Genomic DNA, 13,987 nt, shown 5'->3' on the forward strand with positions numbered 1-13,987 from the left:
AATTGTATGCTAAGTTCAGTAAATGTCAATTTTGGTTGACTGAAGTGGCATTTTTGGGGCATGTTGTATCGGCTCAAGGAATCCAAGTTGATCCTCAAAAGATAGCGGCAGTGGAGAATTGGGAGCAACCTCGAACCTTCACTGAGGTACGAAGTTTTCTTGGTTTAGCAGGTTATTACTGACGGTTTGTTCAGGATTTCTCTATGATTGCTTTGCCGTTAACGAAGTTGACCATGAAGGATGTTAAATTCAAGTGGGATGAAAACTGTGAGCGGAGTTTCCAGCAATTGAAATATTGCCTCACTCATGCCCCAGTATTGGTACTTCCTGATGATAGCGGTAATTTTGAGATTTACAGTGATGCGTCCTTGAATGGTTTGGGATGTGTTTTGATGCAGCATAATAGAGTGATTGCTTATGCTTCTCGACAGTTGAAAAATCATGAAAGGAACTATCCCACTCACGATCTTGAGTTAGCAGCCATTGTTTTTGCTTTGAAGATTTTGAGGCATTATTTATATGGTGAGAAGTGTAAGATCTTCACTGATCACAAGAGTCTTCAGTATCTGTTTACTCAGCATGATCTTAATCTTCGTCAGCGATGGAATTGTTAAGTGATTATGACTGTACTATCGAGTATCATCCGGGTTGTGCTAATGTGGTAGCTGATGCACTGAGTAGGAAACCTCAAGGTAGACTCAATGCCTTATATGCTACCCGTGTTCCTCTTCTTGCTGAACTGAGGGCAACTAGAGTAAAGTTGGAGTTGGAAGATCGAAGTGGAGCCTTTCTTCTAGTTTTCAAGTCAGGCCAGTTTTGATTGATCGTATACTCGAAGCTTAGATGGTGGATGAGGAAATTCAAGAAATGGTTCAGTTAAGAAGCGAAGGGAAAAAGAAAGACCTCAGGATTCGGGAATCAGATGGTATGCTTATGCAGGAAAATAGAATGTATGTTCCGAATAATAAGGAATTAAAGAAGGAAATATTGGATGAAGCGCATTGTTCAGCTTATGCGATGCACCCGGGAGGCACTAAGATGTATCATACCATTTGACCATTTTATTATTGGCCGGGTATGAAAAGGGAAATTGCTGAGTATGTGAGTAGATGTATTATTTGCCAGCAAGTTAAAGCAGAAAGAAAGAAGCATTTTGGGCGAATGCAGGCACTTCCCGTTCCCAAGTGGAAATGGGAAAATATAACCATGGACTTCGTGTATAAACTTCCTCGTACACGAAACGGATTTGATGGTATTTGGGTGATTGTGGATCGACTTACCAAGTCAGCGCATTTCATTCCAGTGAGGGAGAAGTATCCTCTGAATAAATTGGCTAGGTTGTTCATTACGAAGATTGTGAAGTATCATGGAGTTCCAGTGAATATTATTTCTAATTGAGACCCAAGATTTACTTCTAAATTTTGGGTAGCTTTTCAGGAAGCTCTTGGTACGCAATTGCTTTATAGCACTGCTTATCATCCTCAAACTGATGGGCAATCTGAGAGGACGATTCAGACGTTGGAGGATATGTTGAGATCTTCAGTGTTACAATTCGGTGATTCCTGGCATGATCGTCTGGACTTGATGGAATTTGCCTACAATAATAGTTTTCACTCGAGCATTGGTATGTCACCATTTGAGGCACTTTATGGTAGGGCGTGTCGTACACCATTGTGTTGGTCTGAGGTTGGTGAAAGAGTGTTAGAAGGCCCAGATATTGTGGATGAGACTACTCAAAATATTCAGGTGATTAAGTCTAATCTGAAAGTAGCCCATGATCGACAGAAGAGTTTAGCTGATCGACATGCCACTGATAGAGTGTATAATGTGGGCGATTGGGTGTTTTTGAAATTGTTACCTTGGAGAGGTGTGGTACGATTTGGAAAAAGAGGGAAGCTAAGTCCGAGATACATTGGACCCTATGTGATCACTGAAAGAGTTGGTGAAGTTGCCTACCGGTTGGAGTTGCCCTCGGAGTTATCTAAGGTCCATAATGTGTTCCACGTCTCTATGCTTCAACATTATATTTCTGATCCTTCTCATGTGATCCCTCCTTAACCGCTAGAGATTAATCCGGATTTGACATATGATGAGGAACCAGTCATAATCTTGGATTGGAAAGATAAGGTTTTAGGAAACAAGACGGTGAGTTTGGTGAATGTGTTGTGGAGGAACCATTCCGTAGAAGAAGCTACCTGGGAGACAGAAGATCGTATGAGAGAGATGTACCCAAGATTATTCTATGGGTATTAAGCGGTTTAATTGGTTATGGAAATTTCGGGGACGAAATTCTATAAGGAGGGGAGATTGTCACAGCCCGTCCTGAGATTTTCTTATTCAGGATGTGAAATGACGGAATTGCCCTTAACGGGCATTAAGGTACGTGGGTGTGTGACATTATTTGGTCTAATCTTAGATATGTTTTGGAAGAAAATAAATAAGATAAGTTGGCTTATTAATTTGGTTCTTGTTAATTTGGTTAGGGATTTGGAAAAATGGATGGTGTGGATTGAATGTGGGCATCTAAACCCTCACACTCTCCCTTTCTCTATCCCGTAGCCCTCTCTCTCTCCTCCATCTGGAAGCACCCTCTCTCTCACACCCATATTGTACGGCCTCACCCAAAATCCCCCAAAACTCAATGGATCGAGGTAACCAAGGTAAGAATCTTCATCCTTGAGATGTTTTGAGTTGATTGGTACTGGTTTTAGGACGTAGAACCTTCGATTTCACGTGAATCCGAAACCCCCATTTTTGGTCACTGTTCATGCACACGTGAAATGTTGTGTTTCAGGGAATTCAAAGCTTATAGTGAGCTTAGTGAGGTCCCAAGGAAGCTTGGAGTGCTTCGTTTGAAGGATTCGGACGTCGGGATCACAAGGGTTAAGTTTGGCCGGTTTTGCTTGAATTTTTCCGGTGAGATTTAGTTGTTTTTGAAGCTTAAAAGTAGTGTATCGTGATTCTATATGTTTGGGGCTTCATTTTGGTATAAAATACGAAGAAAATGGTTGAGAAACGAAGGAGAATGAGTCGTTCAAAGTTTGGCCGGAAACCGGCCACCGGAAAGTTCAGTCCGGCGAGCCCGAGGTTGAAGATGGTGCGCGTGGGGGCGCGTGTCCCCGTGCCTGTCCTGGCGCGTGGGGGCCTATGCGGCCTCCAAAATTTTTTCTAAAAAACTACTTGACGTCCGTGACGTCGAGTAGGTCGATGTGGTATATTCATATACCCAAATTGAGCATCGTATGAGAAGTTATTTCGAATTGTTGGTTATGTGTTTAAATTAACGTTTTTATAGTTGTTTCGCATATAGGTGACACTTATCCTGAGGACGAGCGCATCCAGGGATGTCACGGGGGTTACGACCCATCGACTTATCAGTGAGTGGGCAGTTTTGTTTTCGTATTACCTGTATACAACTGTTTTTCCCAGAAAATGCGTTTATATGAAAATTATGATTTAAATTGCCATGCATGCAAATGTTGAGATATTTAGTTTGATAATCGATGCATATATATGTTAATTGACGCGGTGGACGCACAGGTGAGCCTTTATATTATTCAGATGAGTTAATTTATGAGAATTGCATTGAAAGCTCATAACCTGCACCCTAGGTGTTAGTGCTTATATTATTATTCACCACACCGCACGCTCGTCTTGGATCCAAGTAGGTGGATGTCGTACAGATCATGTGAGGGTTCCGACATGCTAGTCGTATAGATCACTAGATGTGATTCCGACTAGTGGGTGACCTTAGTTATGCGCGCTGATGATTGATGAGAGAAGCACTAGAGCATATTTATACACCTTTCATCGTACAGACTACTATACGTAGTTCCGAGTGATGTGCAGTGTAGTGCCGTACAGGTCACAGTTGGTGACTCCGGCAGGGCCGTATAGATCATTGTGGTGACTCCGGCTGAGTGGGATGTTGAGCTTTAGAATCAGCCGTACAGGACCATTGTAGGGTCTCCAGTTGATTTATTATTTCACTTGATTGATATTGATGCATTTCTGACTATATTTGGCATGGCGTGGCATATTATTTCTGATATGTTATGTTGATGGATATGAGCTGAGTTTTGATGATATGTGTATATATATGTTTATATACTATTTTTCTGGGAAAGTATACAGGTTTTACGGTGAGGGGTTAGAAATGTTTTAAATGAAATGTTTTGGAAAATCTTTGATTTTACTGACCCACTCATCTTTATTTTGCGCCCCTCCAGGTTCTAGTTAGCGGTTGGTGGCTCTCGAGGTCTTTTTCGGCATTCTGACAGACCTTCTGCATGTAGGACTCACCTGCGGGTGATGTACTTTTATTTTGGTCCTACTTGACTGCACTTAAACCTATGCTCTGAATTTATGTGTTTACCTTATAACTCATCCTTTTATTCTAGTAGGTGGTTCTACTAGAGATTGGTTTGAATTCCTTCATTTTCCGTTATATCTTGCTTCCGCGTCGCACTTTTGGTTACGTCACGCTCACATGACGGCCAGCACGCCTTGATCCTCTGGGTCGGGGTGTGTCATGCATTTTTGTTAAAATTTGATTCTTGAAGGGGGTTGACGCATCAACTATTGGTTAAAATTACAGTTTTTATCTTGAAAAAAAGTTCATTTTTATTGACACACCTTGAACCGGAATGTCCATCTAGACTCCAAATTGAGCTGTGATGGTTGACACCAGGAAGATGATGAAGCCATAAAGTGTAGTGATGTGGAAAATGTGAGTAAATTTAAACCTAAAAGTGCCTAAATGCAAGAGTGCGCATGTGAGTAGGATAGACCCCAACTCACACGTGATGTCAAAGCACAAGTAAAGTACAATAAGTGTAGGATAAGAATTATACTATCGAAGGTAATCACGTATACCAAGATTTGCCAAGAATCCTTGTCGACACAGAAGCTCTGCCACTAAAACCTGGAGGGGCGAAAAACAAAGGTGAGTGGGTCTAAAAATAAAGCTTTGTAAAAACTTTTTCGAAAACGTATAACCCATCGCCGTAAAACAAGTATAGTTTCCAAATATAGCATACTACGTATAGTATGAAAATACTTACCGTAACCAATAATATCACAAAAATGCAATAATCCACCATTTTTTGCATATAAAACAAATAACATCCGGCAATCACAATATCCCGCATAAAAAAACATATCATATCGAGTGCTCATCAACATATGCTGACACACGAGCTTATGCAGAGATATTCTGACATGAACATGACTGGGTGTAATAATGATTTACACTCTAGTACTACAATCACGTAAAGACTGGCACTATGCACATCACATACGAGTCCTAATTGCCTATAGCACTCTAGGACAAGGCTGTCACCTACAATGGATACAAAGTTAGTGTACGGTGCAATGTAAACATACATGTGAAGACTGGCCCTGACCTGGACAAGTACTAACACTAGTGTAGCTCACGATGAGCAAATAGTGTAAATATGATCATACAACGATAAATCGATAATTCTAGTCGACATAATATTATTCAATAAAATATTAATCATGCCCATAAGTAAAATCCCATAATAATACGCATACTTGTGCATCCCAAAGGACTTAGCATAATTCGAGCTAGGAAAGTCGGAGTCTCCAATTATTATCACACGTAAGCATTATATTGGGACCCATTAGTAAAACTCAACTAAAACGAGTAAATTTGAGAAAACAGTGCGGGTTTCGAATCAGGGTGTAAAAAATGGAGCGAGTTCACAGGTTCGACCTCGATTCTAGGGGAAGGGTTAGTGAAGGTGGTGTTGCGGTCGTGTTTGCTGAAGCGGCAATATGTGGTGGTGGTCTCGGGTTTTTGCCGGATTTCCCTAGAGAGAATAAGTGGGAGTCTGAGAGAAAGAGAGCTAAGCAATGTTCTAAAAAAGGGCCTAGGCGCTAGGCGGTGGTGACCCGAGGCGTTTTCTTGCAAATCGGTTGGAAAAATCGACTGGGCTCTAGGCGGTGCCAGATGGCTAGGCGGTGTTTTTTTTTTTTGAAATAAAAAAAAATCCTATCTACATTACTATATTTCCTTATTTTCCTCCTATTTTTCATTTTATGTGGTTTTAAATTGTGAACTTATTGTACATGTTTCATCCTACAATACTCTTCATTATGATTATATGGCATATATGCTTAATGTGTTTTTAAATTTTGGACTTGTTGGATAATCTTTTTGCATTTTATCATTCTATTATTATCTTATCCATGAATTTCATACAAGTATAATTTTTTGTAAGTGTCAATATGCACTTATTTACAAGATATACAAGAAATTTACCTAAATCTGCCTAAGCTGCCTAGGCGCCCGCCTAGATCCCGCCTAGTTGCCTATGCGCTAGGCACCAGCTCACCGCCTGACTAGCCTCTAGCGTTTTTTAGAACCTTGGAGCTATGGGAGAGTGAGAGAGATGAAGTGAGGGAGAGAGGAAAAAATGAGAGTTAAGTGATGTATGGGCTCACATGCCAAATAAATTATTAAAATAATAAAATATCCCACAAAATATTATTAAAATAATAGTATAATAATATAATAATTATAGTAGTATATAAAATATAAATAGTGGTTTTTACAAAAGTATTTTTTGGATTCGTAGTTCCATAAAACTTCTATAGTAATTCGGATTTCGATTCCGCGCAAGCCTACACGTTCATACCGTCAAGAACTTTGAGAATATGGTAAAATAGTAACTTGTACACGTTACGAAATGACGGTCAACGAAAATCAACAATCTCACCACTAGGGGCATTTTTGTCAATTCACTCTTTTAAAATGAATAAAATCGTAAAATTAGGGACGGGTTGTTACATTTATTAGGTGGATATGTTTGCAAAAAAAAAAACTCAAATTGGTATGATAATGTTTACTGTTTTCACATTTGGCATACCATACTAGAGTTGCTTGTATAAAATATAGGCCTCGTTTGGATTCTAAGATTGAATTTGAATGGACAAACTTGTAAATTTTAGTCCTCTAGACCAAACGAGGCCATATATTATGATCAAAGAGATGACATCACTGCAATGCCCCCTTCCCTTAAAGCTATCGAGCGAGTAGTAATTATGGCATAAAATCTCGCCAGCAATAATTATAACTTGTGTGTCTTGATAAATTATGAACCACATCAATATTATTTATTATCTAAAAGAATTTGATCATTTACATTTTTTTGAAACCTTTTATCCTTTTAAGTTTCTTTTCTCCCCAACTCTTCTTGGCTTCGCCATTGCCTATATCTAAAGGCCCTTAAAAAATGCAGTGATTAGTGTGTAACTCGGAGTCGGTGGCATGGAGTTAAGAGTGCTAAGATCATCTCCACCCGTTTGTGGAGGGTAAAGGCAATTACAGGGCAAGGGCAATCGGGAATGGATAGAGATGTTCTTAGAGTAAGAGGGAGGTGAGTAAATACATGTGAAGGTGGTGCCATAGACGTGGGTGGTGCGAGGCATTGATTTATTCGCAAGCGTGTGGGGTCAATTTCCCAATTTTTGAAACAAATAAAATATAGTGGGCAAAAATAAAGAATAACTAAATTGGTTGAGAAACAACAAAAGCAGGAAAATGAAATAATGTGTATAGAAAATAGTTAACCCCCAACTTTGAGGAGGATGAACTAGATTTTGGCTTGCCCATCATCCTATTCTATTTGTATTTTTTTAATGAAGATAATTCAATTTATTTTGATTTCTTAATTCTCTTTTAATTTATTCAAGAAGGGCTATCTTATTTCTCTCCTCCCTCTTATCAAATCTTAAATCTACAAATCCTATAACCGTCGTTCCCTTATTTTGATGTGGGGCTGGTGGCAAACCTTCTTCCATTTTTCTGGCCTTCCTCCATTTTTCTAGTTTTCGTCTTAGTATTTCCGTCAATAGTGTCTCTTTGGTGAGGTTATTGTGAGTCTCTCTGACTGAATATTTTAATTTTGTGTGGGTGTGTTAATCAGCTTCTCTTAGGTCTACTTTGTTAAAATCAGTATCTCTGTTGATACTGTTGCGCATAAAGTTTAGGTTGGTATAAAACTAGTTGGTTTACTGTCTGTTCCTTTTTGGAGTCGGCTCTGCTCATTGTCAAATAGTGTCATTTTGTCCGTTGTATTCAAGATTTCGTGTAGAGATTCTTAGATTCCAATTCATTGAGTGCTTGACATTTTCATCAAGAATGGAGTTCCTTCGGTTTTGAAGTACTATCTCAATCCCCTGAGTTTGAGTGTGGATGATTTCAAGAATTCGATGCATTCCCTTGCTTATTATGAGGTCTGTCTCACCCTTAAATCCACCAATACGGTAGCTTTGGTCAAATTAGTCGTTCATGTTTAGTTAAATTTCCTTTAGATTAAGGACATCTTAAATGTTATATTGAATGTACTTTATAATATTTATGTGAATTCTTAATAGAAAATTGTTATTAGCACCCAAAACATCTCATATGACACTCCAAAGTTTCCATTGTGACAACCCGTCCCTACTTTTACGATTTTATTAATTTTAAAAGCTTGAATTGACGAAAATGCCCTTCAAGGCAAAAACGTTGACTTTTGTTGACCATCTTGTCGTGTCACGTAAGATTCATTTCCTTGGCATATCCTTATAGCACTCGTCGCTACAAACATGTAGGCACAAACAGATTTGAATTTGGAGCAAAAACGGGGATATTACGGAATTCGAAACGTAAAGGTATTTTGGTAATTTTTCAACTAGAGATCTTTTCCACTTAGGACCACTCCTTAGCTGGCACGTGGCAACCCCCCCCCAATTTCTGGGTTGTTCTTCCCGATTCTCTCTTTCTCTCTAGATCTCTTTCTCCCTTTCATGCTCATTGTTTCTTCCCTAGGAGCACTCACTTTCTCCGAGCAACAGACATCACCATGACGTCCACCACCGTGGTTCATTCTCAGGCGACCGCACCACCCTTCAAGCAACACACACACATCACCATGACCTCCACCACTGTGGTTCATTCTCCATCTCGAATCCTTTCTTCTCTTTCCTTCCACCGTGGAACCACCACTGTTCTCGAAATTATTCCGGCGATTTCTACACGATCCCAGACTAGGTAAGCCTCGGGGAACCTTCTTTCTCTCCTTTTTGATATTCTGATGCGATTGTTGAGCCTACATGCATGAATGGGTGAAGTTTTGATGTAGAAATGGCATAGGGGGAATTTCCCCAGTTTTCTGGCAAGGAATCTGGTAGCTTCGAGCCTTTTTTCAGCCAACTCCGACCACAATCGAGGAAACTAATGGTACATTTCAAATCCTTGTTCCTTGGTCTTCATTTTGGTATATAGAATGATTAGTTTTGGTTAAGATTTGGTGATGATCGGAGCTTGGGAAGCTTTGACTTTCTTTTTCGTGGAATCCGATTGACCCACAACATGAAACTGGGTCGAGCCGATTTGCAATCGAAAACCGGCCCAACCTAGTTGTTGGGCCCAATCCAATAACCCTTGGCTCATCAACCCAATCCAACCCATGTAAGCCACGCCTAACTCAACAACCTCGACCCATATCCATAATCGGATATGTGGGCTAGACCAACCCAGATCCATTTCTAATTTGGAGGGAATATTCCCTTGGCATATTCTGTTAACCTTCCAGTTAACTTTAACAGAATATTCCATCTGAGAATGGAATATTTCGTTAAAGTTAACTGTTGACCATTAGTTGACTTTTGTTGACTTTTTCGAAATTTTCTTGGAAACCCTCATGGACTAATTTCGACGTCCCGAGTCCATTTTTGGCATTCGTTTAATGAAATTACAAAGTTTTAATGTAGTTGACCACCAGAGTGTCTCGATTGACTTTTAAGGTTAACCGTTGACTTTTTATAATATTTGCCTGAGACCCCTCTTAGCATATTTCGATGCTTTGGTTTCGAATCCGTACTCCGTTTTTCCAAATTTAGTTGTTTAAGATGAGTTTTACTAATGGGTCCCAATATTATGCTTAGGTGCGATTACTATCGGAGACTCTGACTATCCTAACTCGAACGACTACATCCTCGCAAGTATTTGTGAGTGGACCTTTGCTTTTAAATATTATATATTTATTTAGTTTCCATTTATACATTTGAAAAAGAATTTCCTACGTATGCCTAAATTAGACTAATGTTTATAAGAATGAGCGAAATAACGGAAATTATGAAATTATCCTAAATCTTATGGGATGCACATGTATGCGTACTTTTATGGGATTTTAATTACGGCCATGATTAATATTTCATTTATTACTATTCTATCGATGTGAATTATCGATTTACTGTTGCGTGATCGTATTTAAGTTATCTACTCATCGTTGCTACACCAGTGTTAGTACTCGCCCGGGCCAGGGCCAGTCTTTCACGTGTATGTGCACATCACACCGTACGCTCACTTTAGATCCATTGTAGGTGCCAATCTTGTCCTAGATTGCTATAGGCAATTAGCACTCGTATGTGTTGCGCATAGTGTCAGTCTTCATGTGATTGTAGTATTAGAGAGTATATTATTGTTACACTCAGTCATGTTCATGTCAGAATATCTCTGCATGAACTCGTGTGTCAGCATATGTCGATGAGCATTTGATATGATATGTTTGCTTATGTGAGATTATGTGATTACGGACGTCATGTGTTTACTTACGAAATATTGTGTCGTATTGAATTCTTGAGATATTGCAGGTTACGGTAAGTATTTTCTTACTATACGTAGTATGTATATTTTGGAAACTATACTTGTTTTACGGCGAGAGGTTATTATGTTTTTAAAAAGATTTTTACAAAGCTTGTTTTTAGGCCCATTCATCCTTATCCTACCGTATTGTACTTTACTTATGCTCTAACATTACGTGTGAAATGAATTTGTTTCTGCTCACATGCATACTCTTATATTTAGGCACTTTTATGTTTAAATTTATTCACAATTTCCACATCACTTCATTTTATGGCTTCGTCACCCTCCTGGTGTTGGCCAGCTTAGCTCGATTCGGAGTCCAAGTGGATTTCCCTTCTTAGTATTATAATAAAATAGTTATTGTTTCGTCTAAAAAAAATTATATATTTACAGAATCCAAAGAGAAAAAAAAAGTGTATCAAAATCATTTCCCTTTTTAATTTATGAATTAAAACAAATTTGATTGTTTGACTTGACGGTGGTATTGTTTGTCAGAAAATTGATCCTCTCCAGATCCCTTCCTCTTAATCCACTAAGTCCGGGAATCAGAACCATTGGAATTTGATTAAACGGCTAAAGTTATTATAACTTTTAAAATGAGCCCCTGTTTGTAGCCGTTGAATCAAATTTCAATGACACAGATCTCCAAACTTGATGAATTAGGAGGAAGGGATCTGGAGATGATCCCTTTCCATAGTTTGTCATCATGTAGTAGTTATGGGGAAGACCCAAAGTGGTATAACATATTTCTCAAAAAAAAAAAAAAGGGTGGTATAACATAGGTTATCTTATACACATACCCGCAAGAGAATTTTTAGTGTACCGGAACAGAGGTGGTAATAAGTGGTGAGATACTTGTATTAAAAAATTATCAACCTAAAAATTAAAATTTTTCTCTACTTATATAATAACACGAGATGTATCATCCATATTCCTTGGGCAATGAAAAATTTCTTTTTATCCAAGATCTTTAGTAGGGCCGACCCTGAGGGGGTGCCAAATGTGTGGCCGCACTATAAATAAATAAATAAATAAATAAATAAATAAATAAATAAATGAAAACCTGGACATAATCACAGTGTTTTCTTAGTGAAGTTGTCAAGCGCTGGATGTGTCATTCACCTAGGCACGAGTTCGACTTTATCGGGTAGCCATTTTGGACGTTTTTGTGCTACACTATTTGTTTCTCTTTTTAAATATTTGCAGTTTAATTTCTTCCACTGTTTATTAAAAAAAAAAAATCTCTCATTAAAACATAACTTTTGCTTATAAATCTATAATTAGGAATATCATAATAAATTAAAATTCTTAAAAGTTTAAAATAATAAGCTCCATTCCTTATATGACATCATTTAATAGAATATATGTACTAATAAGAATCGTTTATTCTTTTGGCCACACTTTAAAAGTCATCTAATTAAAATTTTAATCATTCGAAGACTTTAGTCATCCATATATCAAAAGAAAATTATAATACAACTTTGCTCATACCCGCCGTTAGATTATTTGGTTTAATTGTTTAAGACATGAATCTCAAAATTTTAACTAATCTAACAGCAATCAAGATGCTATCAATATCATAACCAGTGATTCGTTTAATATAAATTTTTCTTGAGATAAATTCTAGATGATAATAAAAAGCATTAATGGTTATAGTATTTGTACGGTGATATGATAAGTATATAGCCATCACACCATGCTTTTATACTTCAAGGGATTCGAACAAAAACACAGATAGGTGCATAACCACCACACTGTGCTTCATGTTTTTTTTTGTTTTTTTTTATAAATTTTTTGGCTTTATATCAATTTATACATAATAAAAAAAAAATTATTAGATACAAAAGAAATGTAGCAATCAAAATTTTAGACAATTTAAGAGCCTCCGTTTGAGTCTCGTACATGGCTTCTAAAATCTCAGAACCTACCTTGATCTTTACACTACATATTTCTTAGCCATGCCTTTAGAATGGTTGCAAGTGTTTTCATATTGTTAGGCCACAACTTAAACTTACTTTCAAGAGGTCTAAATACTATAAATATTAACATACATCTCGAAGAAAAAGTAAAAAGCGGTTTTAGGTCATAAAAGAACCTATTTTGCTGAATTTTTTTTTATTATGTACTTTTTCAGGAACACGTCCAGCAAAATCGTTTATCAACAAAAATGTATTAACCCGTAAATAATCCCCAATCGCATAAGCTGAAATTGTGTAGCCACTTAGTACTACGATCTAATGGTATTCTTTTTCATTTGTAAGTAAGAGATTTTAGGTTCAATTCTTGCCAAAGGCGAATCTGAATCACATTATTGCTAGCCTATTGTAAGGTTAAGCTCATCCCCTTCTCTTTAGTATAGATAATATCGTTTATTAAAAAAATAAAATTGTGTTAATTAGATGGTCCATACTTCATATTGGAGGGATAGAGTTTGGACCACCCCCACACACAAGTTACTTATGACACACACCTCACGTCACTCTCTCTCTCTCTCTCTCTCTCCATTTGGGTGGTCAAAGGTCAAAGCATACACTGTCTTTACTCTATTTATTGGTTTGTATTCATTTTGAGTTCGATTTAGGAAAATGATTTGACTTTTTACATGCATACGTATGAAGCAGAATTTTTTTCACAACACATCACAATTTAGCATGTGTTCTTGAACTTCTCTTGTTGAGTTTTTAGTTAGTCACTTTAGTATACGTGTTAGTTTGTAATTTATAGTTCAGAAACCAAGCACCGTTCGTTTGAATGTTTTTTATGTGTCAATTATATAGAAAATTGTGGAAAGGTAGGGGATGGAAAATATGAGAAGCAACCGCACAACCACAAACTTAGAGAATTGTGTGGGCGACGTTCACTATCTTACACTTGTTTGATGATCTTTGGTGACTTTTTCTGCAAGTCTCTGAAGCCCATCCTAAGAGATGAAGATGGTTTATATTAATGGGTTTGGCACAAGCACATCTAAGTGACCTTTGCTATCAGATGAGGTACTCCATTACTAGCCACCCCCACTACACTTTCGAGAGAGAGAGAGAGAGAGAGAGAGAGAGAGAGAGAGAGAGAGAGAGAGAGAGAGAGAGAGAGAGAGAGAGAGAGAGAGAGAGAGAGGTGCCTATAGGAAAGGTTTTAGAAGACACTAGGTGCTTGTCAGTTGGCGGGTTGGGGTCTAGCGCCTAGACGGCTAGACGGGGTTTAGGCGGGGACCTAGGCGGAATAGGCAGATTTAAGTAAATTCATTATAAATCGCATAAATAAGTGTCTAATTATACTAAAAAAATACATAATTTCATTGGGATACTAAACTGCAAAATAGAATGGTATATA

This window comes from Malus sylvestris, chromosome 7, assembly GCF_916048215.2.
Source record: "Malus sylvestris chromosome 7, drMalSylv7.2, whole genome shotgun sequence".
Lineage (NCBI taxonomy): Eukaryota > Viridiplantae > Streptophyta > Magnoliopsida > Rosales > Rosaceae > Malus > Malus sylvestris.